The 18,086-nt window shown below is 34.5% G+C and overlaps 1 long non-coding RNA gene across 1 annotated transcript; it reads left to right on the forward strand.

The window, feature by feature from the left end:
* The first annotated feature begins 423 nt into the window (after positions 1-423).
* Positions 424-13,390, forward strand: LOC116422065. The gene is made up of 3 exons (XR_004232652.1): positions 424-527; positions 12,336-12,417; positions 13,087-13,390. It is a non-coding gene; the product is annotated as an uncharacterized LOC116422065 (long non-coding RNA).
* The last annotated feature ends 4,696 nt before the right edge of the window (positions 13,391-18,086 follow it).

Below are 18,086 nucleotides of genomic sequence, written 5' to 3' on the forward strand. Positions count from 1 at the left end.
ATAAAATTTAGGGTGAACATGTTAGTTATCTTTAAGTATTTAATGGGCTGTCATTGGATTCAATTTCCTTTACATGGCCCTAGAGAACATAATAACTAGGAGGAATGGATAAAACATGCAAAAAAGACAGATTTATGTTTAACAGAAGGAAAGAAAAAATCCTCCTAATATGAATGTCTAAGAATGGAATGAAGCTACCTGAAGATTAAGTGAGGTTCCCCTCTCTTGACATATTCGAACAAAGATTATGTGACTACTTACTTTCTGGCTATGTGATACAGGACATTCTTATTCAAGTAAAATGGGTCTAGAATCTAGAATCTAGAGACCTTACATGTGGTTTCTTCCAACTCTGAAATTCTAGAATTCTCACTTTCACTTATGACCAAAATAGATTTCCATTAAACACACTGTCCATATACACTGAAAGAACTGGCAGATGTGCCAGTTTCAGAATGTAAGCAATCATGGAGAATTAGAAAGAAGACTAAAGAAAGGCAAATGTTGCTACAATTTTTCCAAAAGGGGTAAAATGCACATTCTGAAACTTTATACCATGAAATTTATCTTCAGCAAAATGCTACATTGTTATTGATCAGATAGCTTTTGAGAAGGTTATTAATTAACCTCATTTCCTTTTTTGACAAAGTTACTAGAATGTCAGAGGATGGAAATGGAGTAAAAATGTTGTTTTTAGATATCAGGAGGCATTTGATGAATCTTTATGGACAAATTGAATAAGTGTGGACTCGATAATATTACATTTAAATACATTTGTAAAGTTGAATATTGAACTCAAAATATTTTTGATTAATAGGTCAATGCCAATACGGAGGGAGGATTTTAGAGTGAATTACAATGCCTTGTTCCAGTCAACATAATTTTTATTAGTATCTTGGTTGAAGAAATAAAAGGAGGAACAGTTGGTCTGTGGGGGCATTAGCCAAAGCTAATACCCTCATATGTACTCCAACCTATCTTTTACTCTGAGGCTTCCTGTGGGCATTAAATAAAAGGAAGAAGAACTATAACTCCTGGACTGGTACAAAGCTGGCCTATTCATTAATTAGTGGTGATTAAGAAATATGTTTTGGAAAGAGGGTGAGCCTGTTAGATGACTGAGTGGTAAAGGTAATATATCTCTGGGAAGTCTGATTATCTGAATGACTTTTCTATGTATATTCTCCCTCATTATTTTTGTCGTGTTGGAGAAAGTCTTGAGTTGTTGTAATATGTTTGGGGTCTTATGTATAGAATACAACAAGGGGCTAAGCAATGACATTAATTACTCTGTATCACAAGGCAGGAAGAATTGTATCCCTGACATATTCTGAATCTATTCCTATTTTCTAGGGCATATCAAGGGGTATGAAACCCTAGATATCAGTGACTGCAGATATGCAGGGATTCTATTAAGTAAAATCAACATATAATATTATTCTCATTTTTTGCTTATGTAATTCTTGTGTGCCACTCAGTTCTGTAGTTAACATATTAGACAAGAGTGCTGGAAGTCAGGAAGTCTTGAGTTCAAATTTGGCCTCAGATACTTATTAACTGTGTGACTCAAGACAAGTTACTTAAACTCTGTTTGCCTCAGTTTCCTCATCTGTAAAATGGAAATAATAATAGTACTTATCTCACAGGGTAATGGGAGTGATAAAATATGATAATATTTGTAAGAGACCTTGCAAACCTTAAAAGCATTATTTAAATATTGATTGGTTGATTGATGAGGATGATGATGAATTTAAGGTTGGGTGAGCATCTGTAAAATCTATAGGAAATAGTTTCTTGCCTTATAGCATAACAGAACTACTCTACAGAAGATGGTGACTATGGCAGTTCCTCTAACATTTCTATTAGGGAGGTGTTTCTGCTACCTTGTCATTGTTTTTTTAACTGTAAAATCCAGATGGAGCAGATACTAAAGACTATATAAATGGCCAACTAGATCAAAGCTTCTTAAAATGTGGATTGCAACCCCCATGTTGGGGGTCATGAAATTATGATTTATTATCAATAAATGTTTGATATATATATATATATATATATATATATATATATATATATATATGTATATCTGGAGTCATGTAAAAATTTCTCAGACAAAAGAGGTCACGAATGTAAAAAGTTTAAGAATCCCAGAGCTAGATCACACAGTGAATAGAATACTGGGCTTCAAAGTGAAGGAAACTTTAATTCAAGCCCTGCCTCAGAAAAATACTTGTTGGGTGACCTCTGGGAAACTTCTCTGAACTTCAGTTTTCTTATCTGTATAAATGAATGAGTTAGATACATTGGCTTTTACAAGTCCTTGTAGTTGTAAATGTATTATCCTATGCAGTTATGACTATTGCATTATAACATAGTTTGGTGTTTGATGCTTCTTTCATTTATATGCTTTCTCATTATTTCCCTTGAGATTTTAGACTTTTTATTCTTCCACATGAATTTTATTATTATTTTTTGTCTAATAATAATTTATAAAGTAGTAGTGGCTTAATAAATGTTTATTGGCTAATGAGGGATATACACTGGGAACTTTGATTGGTATAACATTAAATCTGGTGTGTATGGAAATTTTATTTCTGTCTTGACTTCTTTGTTTAGGCAGATCCTAACTTGCTGGTGATATGGACACATTGGAACATTCTGTTTCAGGCCAATACCTATTATCAGATAGATACCTGCAATGGGATGTTGAATGAGTGAACAGCACTGACTACTGGGCTATTTATGCCATTGATGACAATCAGTGGCCCTGGCTTCCTAAGTTACGCAAAGTGGGTTGATGGTTGGGTGGAGTAATTGTGGTAGCTTGAGAGTTGAGCAGAGAGGTAAATGGAAAGGAGCTTCTGGGAACAAATAAAGAACTCTGCAAATAAATTCACCTAAGTTTAAGATGAACCTTTGAGATATCTCATAGGGAAAAGAATCTGCAAGAATACATGAGTTACTGTCTCTAGCTGGGGCTACCAGATGAGCCTTCACAAATATACCTATTTACATGCTTGAGAACTATATCCTTTGTATCTTGGTAAAGCATCTAGGCTCTGAGGACTTCATTGCCCCAGATGTAATCCTTGCCTGAAATAAAATCTAAGCCTCTGCCAGAGAGTAGAAGGCTTTGAGAAAAGGAAAAGTCATAGGTGTTGGTGGTTTATTCCCACCCAGCAAAACAAAGAAAGTTTAAAGAAGGGAGGGGAATAAAATGACCATTTAATGTAAACAGGTCTTTGTATAGAGGATTCTGTCTATAAGGAGGAAGAGAAGTTGGGAAAAAAAAGTAGAGTATGACAGGAAGGGATGTAATGAAATAGGATTAAAAATATGCACATATGCACAATCTCTGGCTTAAAAGAAGGCAGCAAATCTGCATCAATCTGATGGGACAAGTGAGAAGAAAGAAGAAAGTTTATTACTCAATAGGTGTATCCAAACCCACCAAATAATAGAACACATGGGGAGGCAGAAGGCTTTTCACCTGTGTGACTTTGTGCATATGTCCTAATTTTCATGGGTTTAGATGGCCCCTGGGCTCGTTTCTAGAACCAAATCTATGATCCTATATTGAAATAGGGAGTATGAGATGTAAGGGGTATTGCCACAATCATAATCATTGATCTGTAGGAATAGAAAGGCAAGAATCATTCATTGCCAGTAGAGCTCATATGGGAGCTCCAACTTGTCTCCATATGCCATGTATAAAAACAGAACTTAAACCTGCAGGCTGGCTTATTACACTGATAATTGAACTGTGTGATATGGAAAGAAGGAGAGTACAAGATCCACATGAGACTTCTGTATGGCACAGTATCCCAGCTGTAGAGAGTCTGGCTAGTGGACTGGTTTTTTCCATATGTCTGCATTTGTGTTTCTGTGTCCTCAGGGAAACTCTTTTTTGTTGAACCATAGGGATGAATGGTGAGAATTTGTTGTCACAAAGTCAGAGAGAATTGTATCCATGACAACACCTTCCTTATTTTCTCAGCATGCTTGTGTTGGAGGTTGTGGAACTCTGGCAGTCAGGCATTAAAGAACTCCTACAGAATGCTGGCTTCCAAATTTGTGGATGTCACAAAGCTCAAAGGGATAACTTACAAAAAGGTAGACAAAATTAAGGTTCCAAATGATTTGCAGCATCTGGAAATGACCTGAAAAGCATGAATTTTAATATTTATAAATATGTAACAGACAACATAGACACTGGCTAGAAGGATGGCGTTGGCATCAGAAAGTGAACTTGTGTTCAAGTTCAAGCTATGCCTTAGAAAACTTTCTAACACTTTTCAATTTTTTTGGTATTAGAGTCCCTTTACAATACCCAAAATAATTTGAGGATCTCTACTCCAAAGAGCTTTTGCTTATGTGGTTTATAGCTATTGATAATTATTATGTTAAAAATGAAAACTGATATTTAAAATATTTATTCATTTATTAAAAATAACAATAGAGTTGATAGAGAGCCAGGCCTGGAGTCAAGAAGACTCATCTTCCTGAATTGAAATCTGACCTCAGAGATTTCCTAGTTGTGTGATCTTGGGCAAATCACTTAAATCTGTTTGCCTCAGTTTCCTCATGTGTAGAATGAACTGAAGTAGGAAATGACAAGCCATTCCAGTATTTTTGCCAAGAAAACTCTAAATGGGGTCACAAAGAGTTGGACATGACCGAAATGAGTAAACAACAAGAAAATGTTAACATATTTTATGAAAAATAACTATTTTACAAAATAGAAAAAAATAGAAATATGGCATTTTTATATATAGCCCATATGAGATATGTGGCAATGTTATGGCATTGTATATCTCTTTAATCTTAATATATGAATTAATATTATTAGTAATTATTTGTAGCATTAATAAATGAATTAGCCTGTGAGTTACTTTGTTAACTTTAAAGCACTATATAAATTCTAGTTTTTATATCATAATAGAAAACAATTACATTCTCATATCTGCATCTGCATTCAATCTATAGTGATAAATTGTTTTGTTTGAAATATATGAAGAAAATCTTGTCTTACATAGCTATATAGTTGGAAAAGGGAGTCTTATTTTAATGAATAAATAATATCTTAGTATTATTATGAAAATAGTTTGGGCCTTGAGGACCCCCAGGACTCTGTAGACCACATTTTAAAAATTGTTTCTATAAAATATAGTTGTTATTAATATACATTGGCAAAGGAAGTTTCTTCTTTGTGGCTTTCCTATGCCAAAGTGAATTCATACATTAATATCTTAAGATTTAATTGCATTGTATGGGATGAGAGAAGCATGGTCTGATAGCAGTTCATGTGGGGGGGAAATTATTGGTGTATAAGTCAACTATATGTGTTTGCTATTTAAAAATCTATATAATCTTAGGCTTAATTGATTGAAAAGGTGTTCAGATTAACAGACAATGATAATGCTGCTATACTCTATTCTTAGTAGACTACAAATAAATATTATTATCTTTAATTATAGACACTAAATTTAAAGAGGGATGTTGACAAGGTGGAGAAGATAAACAAGATAACTAGGGATTTCAAACAATGTCATAAAAACTAGTTGCAGGAACTAAGAATGTTGAGCCTAGAAAAGAGAAGACTTAGAAAATTATAGCCATGCAATATAATATCACTGTTCTTTAGATGTTTAAATCATGTCCAACTCTTTGTGACCATATTTGCGGTTTTCTTGGTAAAGATAGTGAAGTGCTTTGCCATTTCCTTCTTCAACTCATTTTACAGATTAGAAAACTGAGGCAAACAGGGTTAAGTGACTTGCCCAGGGTTACATGGCTTGTAAGTATTTCAGGCTGGATTTGAACTTTCTGATTCTTTCTGACTCTAGGCCTGGGATTCTATCCACTGTATAACCTAATTGCTCAATTGATATAGATGTTCTCAAATACTATCTGGCTGATCCTGTTTTAGAAGAAATTTTTTCATGGTTTGCTTGCTCATACTTATAGCGATCTTTCTTTCTTATGTGTTGACTGCTATTCCAATCAACATTATTAGCGATGTGCCTAATGCTTCTTTACAAGAAAGAACAAAGAAGATAATTGGATTGCATATCTGTGGCTTATTTACTCACTAGGGCCTAATGGGCACCTTCCAATTCACAGGTTGGTTGTCCTGGAGGACCATTGATCCATAGTTGAAGTTTTATGAGACTTTGTCTTTAAAACTATTGTTCATGAACCCTCATTAATATGTTTGCCTTTCAGTACTCACCCATAATTATCTTAAAGCAAATATATTTACTGAAATGATTTAACAGGAAAGGTAGCAACTCCTCCAAAATCAACACCACTACAACAAAACCTCACTTCTCCCTTAAATCTATTACATACTATCCTGAAAATATTCCCAATATGAGTGAGAAGAGTGGTCATGCATAGAGCTCACAGGTAGCCATTTATGCAGGGAATGCTGGTGACCCAGAGAACATATGGGGAGGGGAAACTCATGTATCTGATACTGTAAGGCCACAGGGTCAATGATGCCCTCTTACTACTCTCTCTGAACCCTGAGCCCAGTTTTCAGTTTTTGTCAGACACTCCTCTAGCAGTCATTTATGGAGATCCTAATCTGTAATCTTGGCTGCTTTCAGCTTCTGGATTACCTGGAACTCCCAGTGACTTTATAACCCAAGTAGGATGCTTTGCCAGAACCACGTGAATTTTCATCTTCCTTCTCCAAAGAGCAAAAAGGATCAGGAAATCTCTCTCTAGGCAGAAGATCTAGTACTCAAAATTTACCCCAATTTAGGTACTCTTCAACATGGAATTAATTTTGAGGTTATATCCAAATATCTTGCTGTCCCAGATAAGCAAGGCTCCCAGATCATAGGAAATTAATAATTGCTTCCCCTCTACCCAGAAGATTAAGTTTTAGAAAGTAATGTTCCAAATTGCCTTCTTATCTCCAGGACAACCCCCTCTGCAGTTCAGTGCTTCTGCTACAAGTCACCATTATTGCTTTTAGTTGGGGGGTGGGGGGAAGTGATGCAAAAAAATCCATTTTATCCTTTCTCCTTGGTACATTCTGTATGAGGGATAAGGGAAAAGGTGAAGACTAGGTCTGCAACAGCCAGGGATTTGTCTTCAAAAGCTAGGTCCTTCCTTCAGAGCTGAGAGCACTTTCCCCAGAGCTGATTGACTTCTGAGTGGGATAGACTTGCTTTTTTAAAGGTCAATGTATTTTCAGCTAGTCAATAACTAGAAGTTTAGTTTGTTTCATTGTTTGCTTTTGTACAATGTTTAATTCCCAATTATGTTATCAGGTTTTAAAGGAAACTTCTTTTACTCTATTGTTGGGTTGTTTAGGATCAGAGATTGCCTGATCCACCTCCTTTCCATTGGGAAAGGATCCAAGTATTTGGTTATGGAACGAATTGGAATTTGTGAGGCAGTATAATATTGTGGAAGGTTCTAAATTTGGGGTCCCAATTTTCATAGTCAATACTGTTATTGTTAGCAACCCATTCTTTCTGAGTCTCTGTTTCCTTTTGTATAATGGGGATAACAGTACTTCCTCAGAAAAACTAAGTGTCTAGCAAATAATGTGCTTAATAAATGTTTTTCATCCTCCACCCTCTCCCTCCCTCCCTGCCTTCCTTTTCTTCCTTCCTTCCTCCCTCCTTCCCTCCCTCCCTCCCTCTCTCCCTCCTTTCTTCTTTCCTTCCTTCTTTCCCTCCTTTCCTCCTTCCTTCCTTCCTTTCTTCCTTCCTTCCTTCCTTCCTTCCTTCCTTCCTTCCTTCCTTCCTTCCTTCCTTCCTTCCTTCCTTCCTTCCTTCCTTCCTTTTGCAGCCACACATAACTTATTTTTCATTGAACAAAAACCCCCTTTTCTCTCTTTTCTTCCTCTTGGCACTAAAAAGAAGAAAAAGATATCTTTCAACTATCCACTTTTGTAACAAATATGCATAATAAATAAAACAAATTCCCTCATTGACCATGTCCAAAAAATGTCTCATTTTACATGCTGAATCCATTTTGTCTCTGTGAGGAGGTAGGTAACATGCTTCATTATTGGTTCTCTGGAATTGTGGTTGGTCATTTTATTGATGAGAATTCATATTTCTATCAACATAGTTTGATTTTACAATGTTGTTATTTGATGAATTATTTTCCTAGTTCTGCTCCTTTCACTCTGCACAAGTTCTTAAAAGTCTTCTCAAGTTTCTCTAAAATCATCCCTTTCATTATTTCTTACAACATTCAAGGAAGCATGTTGAATGGCATTGTTGGGGTGATGGCAAGTAGAGATTCATAGGGGATGTCACAAGCATTGGATCATCGGATGGCATTCTTGCCTTTACAAACAAGCTTTTCTCTCCCTTAAACCTTGGAAGAAAATTTGGTGAAACTTGACAAAATTTTAAAAGCTAACACAAGCAGATCTAAGCCAACCAGATTATGGCCAGTGTGGAAGGAACTATTTAATGAATAAAGAGAGGACTTGAGATTTTAAGATTGATAATGACAGTTTATTAGGTAGGACACAGCATGCACTCTTTTAACACTTTTTCATATCTACAGGTGGTATCAATAAAACAAACACCTCTCATATCTAAATCACAGATTTCTTTAGCTTGAAAGATTCTATGTGACAATAGCCTAAAATAGAATGGAAATGAGAAAATGGAACACAGAGTGATTTCTAAAGTAGGAAAACATTTCAAAGTTTAAGCAGAAGATAACAACCTTGTAATAAGGATTACAGATGCTGTCATCTCCTAGCCCCAGCATAGGTTCTAAAATGCCAGTGTAATTAAAAACACTTCTTTTTGAGATATTTCACATGTAGAGAAGCTCTTGTCTCCTTAGGAAACTTCACAGTGTTTTACTGATGACAAACTAGTGTAATTTTAAAAAAGATATGGAAATAGCGTTTAAAATTTTTAATGCCTAAAGACTTAGCATATAGTAGTCTATAGAGAATGAATCCAATCAAATCTTGTAACTAAGCTGTCAGTTTACAGTGACCTCTTGCAAAGAAACTTCATTGTTTAAAAATTGGAAAAATATATTTTAAAAAAAATTAATGATTTTAAAGCACTCCAGAGGCATCAGATTAACTTTCACGTCTAGATTTGTAGATTCCAGCAACTTTTGTTGTTTTTTTATTCATATGAATTTCTTTACTTTCAGAAATAACTATTAACATGTATTAATATTAGGATGCTGTACATATCTTAGGGAAAATGAGTTTATAAATCAGATTATATATGGAAGAAACTATACAACAGGTTGCACTCTACTAAATAAGTTGTTAGATAATTTGGGTGATAACTTTTTTTGAATTCAAAAGGTGTAGGCATTAATTAAGGTATAACATTTTATATTTTGAGACTTGCAATAGGAGGAAATAAATTGAAGTTTTATTTATTTATTTGTTTTTATTTTTTTTATTATAATAACTTTTTATTGACAGAACCTATGCCAGGGTAATTTTTTACAACATTATACCTTGCACTCACTTCTGTTCCGATTTTCCCCCTCTATCCCTCCACCCCCTTCCCTAGATGGCAAGCAGTGCTATATATGTTAAATATGTCGCAGAATATCCTAGATACAATATATGTGTGCAGAGCCAAACAGTTCTCTTGTTGCACAGGGAGAATTGGATTCAGAAGGCAAAAATAACCCGGGAAGAAAAACAAAAATGCAAACAGTTTACATTCTTTTCCCAGTATTTTTTCTTTGGGTGTAGCTGCTTCTGTCCATCATTGATCAATTGAAACTGAGTTAGGTCTCTTTGTCAAAGAAATCTACTTCCATCAGAATACATCTTCATACAGTATTGTTGTTGAAGTATATAATGATCTCCTGGTTCTGTTCATTTCACTTAGCATCAGTTCATGTAAGTCTCTCCAAGCCTCTCTGTATTCATCCTGCTGGTCATTTCTTACAGAACAATAATATTCCATAACATTCATATACCACAATTTACCCAACCATTCTCCAATTGATGGGCATCCATTCATTTTCCAGTTTCTAGCCACTACAAACAGGGCTGCCACAAACATTTTGGCACATACAGGTCCCTTTCCCTTCTTTAGTATCTCTTTGGGGTATAAGCCCAGTAGAGACACTGCTGGATCAAAGGGTATGCACAGTTTGATAACTTTTTGGGCATAATTCCAGATTGCTCTCCAGAATGGTTGGATTCGTTCACAACTCCACCAACAATGCATCAGTGTCCCAGTTTTCCTGCATCCCCTCCAACATTCATCATTATTTTTTCCTGTCATCTTAGCCAATCTGACAGGTGTGTAGTGGTATCTCAGAGTTGTCTTAATTTGCATTTCTCTGATTAATAGTCATTTGGAATACTTTCATATGAGTGGTAATAATTTCAATTTCATCATCTGAAAATTGTCTGTTCATATCCTTTGACCATTTATCATAAAGTGAAGTTTTAAAAGAAAAACTTAACTTTGGGGAACATGTTTATAAAAATTATGGATTTAAAAGAAAGTGGAAAGAAAAACAGAAAAATAATGAGAAAAAATTTTGAAAAAGCACATTACAACAGGTTTAGGGAAATAGAAATGTCCCCAAGAGAATTTAGTAACAACCTCCTACATAGGAACTGAGTTTTCTTGAAAGACACAATTCAGGCAGATCATGAAACAGTTTTTCATTTAAAAGGAATTTGGGGTTGGAGGTTTAGATCTACTCTTATAAAGGCCAAGAAAGTTGCTTTCCCCCTTTTTCTAGCTATGTATAAAAATAGCATATTTGATAGGAGTGTAAACATGTTATTTTGTTTGGAGATATGGATGAGGGTGGTGCAGAACTAAAACTATATTTGAGCATTTTTCTAATCAAAGGGCTGCTGACTTCTATAGGAATGCTCTGACAATTTTCTACTCAGATAAAAAACTGAGCAACTTTGAAGATTCCTAGTTCCTGAGCTAGTGATTCTTTGCTTGGATGAATTAGACTGAAGAATAAGGAACAATCAATCAATCAACAAGCATCTGTTAATCATTTACTTGTTGCTTGATATTTTCAATCATATCTGACTCTTTATGATCCCATTTGGGGTTTTCTTGGCAACAAAATTGGAGTGATTTGCCATCTTGCCCAGAAGCTAGTCAGTATCTGAGGCCAGATTTTAACTCAGGAAACTAAGTCTTCTTGTTCCATGCCTGGCATCCTATTCACTGAGCCAACTAGATGCCCTTGATAACCTACTAAATTCTGGATACTGTGCTAGAAGCTGGAGGTGTTGCCTGAACTATTGTAAAGGCTTCCTTTGGCTTCCCTATTTTAAGCCTCCTCTCATTCCAATTCAGCTTTCTGCTCAGACTTAAAAATTATTTTCTTAGAGTTCACATTTGACTATGTCACTACCATTCCCTTACCTCTCTATAATAAACTCCTCTGATTTACATTTAAAATTGTTTATGACATGCCCATTTCCTGATTTCCTAGGTTTCTTATTTATTTTCATTACCATGGGCTCTATGGAGCAGTCCTATTATCCTGTTTACTTTTCTCAACATGGAGCATTCCAGCTTCCATTTCCATGTCTTTGCAATAGCTGTCCTATAATGAATGACATATTCACTTCTAATTCTTGGAATTTTTGGTTTCCTTTAAGGTTCAGCTCAGGTATTACCTACTGCATGGAGTCTTTCTTTCCCCACCTTAGTTAGCAGTACCCTCTTTTGCAAAATTACCTTGTATTCATTTAATTTATTTGTGTTTGATCTCTCTCCCTTTCTCTCTTTCATTCTTTCTCTCTCTCTCTCTCTCTCTCACATTGTCTCCTCTCTCTCATATATATATATATATATATGTATATATATATATAAAATATGTACACAAACACATATATACATATTCATGTTGCATCCCTTATTAAAATATAAGCTTCTTGAGGGCAGGGATTTTTTTCACTTTTGTCTTTGTATTTCCAAAGGCTAGTACACTTATAGATGTTTATTGATTGATCTCAAGGTACCTAATTATATCAGTGAAAAAGGAAACATGTTCTATTATGAAGCCTGTGAGGTTGTATGGTGTTTAGAGTGCCAAGTCCAAAGTCAGGAACACTATATTTCAAATCTAGCCTCAGACACTTACTAATTGTGTAATCTTAGGTAAGTCACTTAATCTCTGGCTATCACTGTTTCCTGAAAAAAAAAAAAAAAAAAAAAAAAAGGGGATCATAATAGCACCTACCTCACAATGTGGTTTTGAGAATCAAATGATACTTGATTGTACTTGATTGTATTTGTAAAGTACTTAGTATAGTGCCTGGCACATAGTTGATGCTTAATAAATGTTTGTTTCTCTCTTTTCCCTTTCTCCTTCCTATTTAGAATTGTAGAAGACAAATTGCTTCACTTTTCAGAACTGGAAGAAATGAAAGGAGGATTAAGGATGAGGAACATCTACATTTAAGTACATTATACTTTAAGCAAATCAAAAATTAATGATAGAAAAAATTATCTCCCTAGTATAGTAGCTAGTCAATGCAGGAGATGGAAGGCTGAACCTGAAAAATTGAATTCAAATGTGGCCTTAAACACTTTCTAGTTGTGTGATACTGGGCATGACACTTAACCTCTGTTTGCCTCCATATTCCCATCTCTAATGGATATAATTTTAGTAACCTATCCTATAATGTTGTTGTGAAGGTCAAATGAGATAATAATTGTGAAGGACTGGCACACAGTAAACACTACATAAATGTTAACCATTATTATTACAACTTATAGAAGGGCAACTGATAAAAGTGAAGAGAAAAAAAGGGAGAAGGGAGTAGCACCTAACATAAGGTATTTCAATGGATCCATCACCTCCATCATGTGAATACTTCTTCCACTTGCACACAGTGTCACTTATCTTTACCTTGTTGATTTAGAAGATTCTTGTCCAAACTTTCCCCTAAATTCTTCTTATAGAATCTATCAGTGGCCTAGAAGCTTTCCCTCTTGTTCTTTTAATTTGATGGGTCCCTGTGCAGTATTTGGGCCGTTTACGTGTTATCCTTTGCTTTTGTCACATTACTATTTCATCCTGTTTTTTAGCTAAACATCATTGGTAATATCTTTTATATTACTTTTTTAGGTCATGCAAGCCAGCATTGGTCATATGTTGCAGTTGGTCAGTCAAGTATGGGTCAGGCACTATGCTAATTGCTGTGGTTATAAAGAAAGGTAAAAGACAGTCCTCTGCTCTCAAGGAAAACACTGCTTCATGAGGGAGACAACATTAAAACAATTATTTATAAAGTATATTCAGGAAAAATTGAAGATAATTAACCAAAGGAAGGTACTATCAACAGAATGCAGACCTAATGCTTTGCTCTTTAGTGATCTTTGGATTACTTACAAGTTTGTTTCATCTAGATTAACCATGTTTCAAGCTTCACAGTTATGTAATGTCATCAGGAATATCTCATTGTAAAAAAATTTTAAAAAATTAAAAGATCTTTTTAGGTTTTAGTTAACCTTGAGGTGAGTTAAAAATGCTATTTTTAGCATTAAAATTTAAAATTTAAATTTACAACTTAAAAAATGCAATCCAATTTATTCTCCTCTTTCTATTCAATTCAGTATCCAGTCCATGGCAACCATTTCTCTTAGGTTGATATACAGATCAAATGTTTAATGGATGAGTTGATTTCTAGACTTTTCTGCTTCTTGTTGTCAACTGTTTTATACATACCTTATATTATCTCTGAGAAATTATGTAATCAGAACCATTGTCTTTTCTTTTATCCATTTTCCTTTTTTTTCCCAGAGATATTGGCTAGATTGTAATTTTAGGCATTATCATCATCTCTTCTTTATCCTTTCTTCTAAATTGGCATTAAGTTTGTCCTTGGTTCTAATAACATTTAATCTAACTGCATAGTTACTTTATTAGAAATGACATAAAATAGAAACCAGTTTTTTCCTGCCTATTAAGCTTAGAGGATTATAGATGTACTTCTCAAAAGGTCCTTGAGATCATTGGACATACCCTCTCATTTTAATGATGAGAAAACCAAGTCCAGGTCTAAGGTCTCTTAGGATCTTTGACTCTGAACCCAGTGAATTTGTCATTCATTGTACTACAAAATGGCATTTTACTTGCTCATAAAGTTCAATGATTGCAATGTCCATTCTAACTCTCTTTGCACAGAAGATATTTTCAATCTATAAGATTTTTCTTTCTTTCATTTCTTTGGGCATTTTATTTAGTAAAAAGAAACCTCTACAATATTTCACATGCCAGCTAGTGACTAGTAACAGCAATCTTTGGACATTTTATTTAGTAGCAAGAAACCTCTACAATATTTCACATAACCAGCTAGTGACTGGTAACATATTTCTTTCATTTCTTAATTTTGAACCACATTTTCTAACTCTTCCCTGCCACAAGACCTTTCCTGTGCTTCTATTCTTCCATATCAAATAGGATCAAGATACAAGTTGGCCTAGTTTGGAAGCTCTTGTCAAAGTCCTTGTAGAATTTCTCTAGTTTATCCTATAAAGTAAATACTGATGCATAAATTTCAACAATCTTAATGGTAGTTAATTTGCAGTAGACATTCAAACATAGCCTCAAGTACTTATTAGCTATGTGACCCTGGGCAAATAACTTAACCTCTGTTTGCCTCAGTTTCTTCATCTATAAAATGGAGATAATAATAGAATCCACCTTGCAGGATTATTGTGAGAATCAAATGTCATTATAATTGTAAAGAACATAGCATGACACCAAGTACATAATGTTATATAAATGATATTTATTTATTAATTCACTATTATTATTTTCATTTCTTCAGAGTGAGCATTTCGAGGTGAGAAGGCTACATGTCCCATAAAATATTGCTGCTTCTTTCCTTTGGGCATATAATGCAGCCAAATCTTTACTTAGTTATTCAAAAAGAAACTGTGAACCATCTTTCCATTTATCTGTAATTTCTTTCTGGTCTCTGGTTACATTTCTACAAGAACATCAATATTGTCACAGTTCAGTTCCTTCTGTAATTTGTCAACTTTGTTGTTGGGCAAAGATCTCACATTAAGGGTACCAGTACTTAAGCTAGTATATATTCACAATCTAAAAATTGCATCAATATTCTCTTCTCTCCTTTTTCTGCTACTTTAACCTTTCTGAACAGAAGAAGAGAGAGGATGCGAAAGACTGAAAATCATCATGCATTTTCCCTTATTTTATGGGTTACTATGACAAAATCCTTATTACCTGAGGGCCCACTTGCTGCTGCTAAGACTATATCAGGTATTCTTAACCTTTTTTTTTTTTTTTTTTTTTTTTGTTGTTGTTATTTGACTCATTTTGAAACTAAGGTGAAGACTATGGACTTTCTCAGAGGAATAGTATCCTAACTCCTGTCCCTCTGTGAATTAGTCTAGTTTGTCATTAAATGGTATTGAGTTCATCCTTGAGACTTGTTTGCTCAGAGTACTATTGGTTCAGATAACTGGCATCACATTTTTGTTGCTTGAGTACATGGAAGTCATGAGGAGTTCTAGGACCTTTCTGATGCTTGATAGGTGGGTTACAAAGGACAATCTAGCTAAGGGAGCTTCACTTGAATAAATCTGATGTTCTCAGTGCTTATCCTCGTTGAATATCCTCCTGCTAGTATTAAATAAATCTCCTTTTGACAACTGCTAAATGACCTAGAAGTGTTAACCTAAATAACATACCACAGTACAAGTCTGATGATAGTCCAGCACACAATAGATCCCCTTCTTAGAATAATGTTTTTAAATACACAAAATATAATATATAGGGTTTGAAAGGAAACCAATTAAATAGAACTAGCTATATATAATAGCAATTATAGGTATAAATATGGTGTCAGATATATATCTCCCCAGGGATATGAATCTGAGTAAATCATTAAAAAAAACAGAGATATTTATATGCATAGAGCACATTTATATGTATATATCTATATCTATATATCTTTCATAGACTCTAGGTTAAGAAGTCCTGTTCTCCATATTTAATTTGGTTATTCCTGGGTTAGTAAGTACTATAGGTATTTTGTTGCCAGAAGTGTCCTTGAAGCTTTCTTCAATTTGGCAGAATCTTCTAGAGATTCCATAGTCATAGCTTTCAAGAATCCAACATGCCACAATGGAGCATCAGATTTAGGTAGAGTCTAGCATCAGAAGTTGAAGAGACATATAGCTATTCAATCATTGGATTATCAATTTAGAAATGAAAGAATCCTCAAAAGTTCACCTAAACTAATCCTTCATTGTAAAGATGAAGAAATTGAGGGAAAGGGAATTAAAGTGATTTTATTATGGCTACACAACTAACAACAATTTGAAATGGGATTTGAATCTACATCTTTTAACTTTGAAGTCAGTGTTCTTTCAAAATAGAAGAGGAAAGGTGATGCATATTAAAAGTACATGTTTTTAATATGGCAGAAACTAGGCATTGATCCATACTTAACACCGTACACCAAGATAAGGTCAAAATGGGTTCATGACCTAGGCATAAAGTATGAAATTATTAATAAATTAGAGGAACATAGGATAGTTTACCTCTCAGACCTGTGGAAGGGGAAGGTCTTTATGACCAAAGCAGAACTAGAGATCATTACTGATCACAAAATAGAAAATTTCGATTATACCAAACTGAAAAGTTTTTGTACAAACAAAACTAATGCAGACAAGATTAGAAGGGAAGCAATAAACTGGGAAAATATTTTTACAGTCAAAGGTTCTGATAAAGGCCTCATTTCCAAAATATATAGAGAATTAACTCTAATTTATAAAAAATCAAGCCATTCTCCAATTGAAAAATGGTCAAAGGATATGAACAGACAATTCTCAGATGAAGAAATTGAAACTATTTCTAGTCATATGAAAAGATGCTCCAAGTCATTATTAATCAGAGAAATGCAAATTAAGACAACTCTAAGATACCACTACACACCTGTCAGATTGGCTAAGATGACAGGAAAAATAATGATGATTGTTGGAGGGATGTGGGAAAACTGGGACATTGATTCATTGTTGGTGGAGTTGTGAACGAATCCAACCATTTTGGAGAGTAGTTTGGAACTATGCTCAAAAAGTTATCAAACTGTGCATACCCTTTGATCCAGCAGTGTTACTACTGGGATTATATCCCAAAGAGATTATAAAGAAGGAAAGGGACCTGTATGTGCACGAATGTTTGTGGCAGCCCTTTTGTAGTGGCTAGAAACTGGAAACTGAATGGATGTCCATCAGTTGGAGAATGGCTGAATAAATTGTGGTATATGAAAATTATGGAATATTACTGTTCTGTAAGAAATGACCAACAGGATGATTTCAGAAAGGCCTGGAGAGACTTACACGAACTGATGCTGAGTGAAATGAGCAGGACCAGGAGATCATTATATACTTCTACAACAATACTAGATGATGACCAGTTCTGATGGATCAGGCCATCCTCAGCAACGAGATCAACCAAATCATTTCTAATGGAGCAGTAATGAACTGAACTAGCTATACCCAGAAAAAGAACTCTGGGAGATGACTAAAACCATTACATTGAATTCCCAATCCCTATATTTATGCACACCTGCATTTTTGATTTCCTTCACAAGCCAATTGTACAATAATTCAGAGTCTGATTCTTTTTGTACAGCAAAATAATGTTTTGGTCATGTATACTTATTGTGTATCTAAGTTATATTTTAATATATTTTAACATCTACTGGTCATCCTGACATTTAGGGGGGGTGGGGGGTAAGAGGTGAAAAATTGGAACAAGAGGTTTGGCAATTGTTAATGCTGTAAAGTTACCCATGTATATATCCTGTAAATAAAAGGCTATTAAATAAAAAAAATTAAAAAAAAAAGAGAATTAAATAGGAGAATATTTTAAGAGTACTTTGCAAACATTAAAACACTATATAAATTAAAAAAAAAAAAGTACATGTTTTATTGCAAACGAGGAATAGAAACCGTGATATAGTGAAAAGGACCTCAATTCAAATTCTAGTGCTGTTTCTTATTACATGTGAACTTTGGAAAATCACTTCATCTTTATAAGCTTCAGTTTCCATATCGTGAAATGAGTTCTCTAAAGTTCCTTTCAGCTCT

This window comes from Sarcophilus harrisii, chromosome 3 (genome assembly GCF_902635505.1).
Source record: "Sarcophilus harrisii chromosome 3, mSarHar1.11, whole genome shotgun sequence".
In the NCBI taxonomy this organism is placed as follows: Eukaryota; Metazoa; Chordata; class Mammalia; order Dasyuromorphia; family Dasyuridae; genus Sarcophilus; species Sarcophilus harrisii.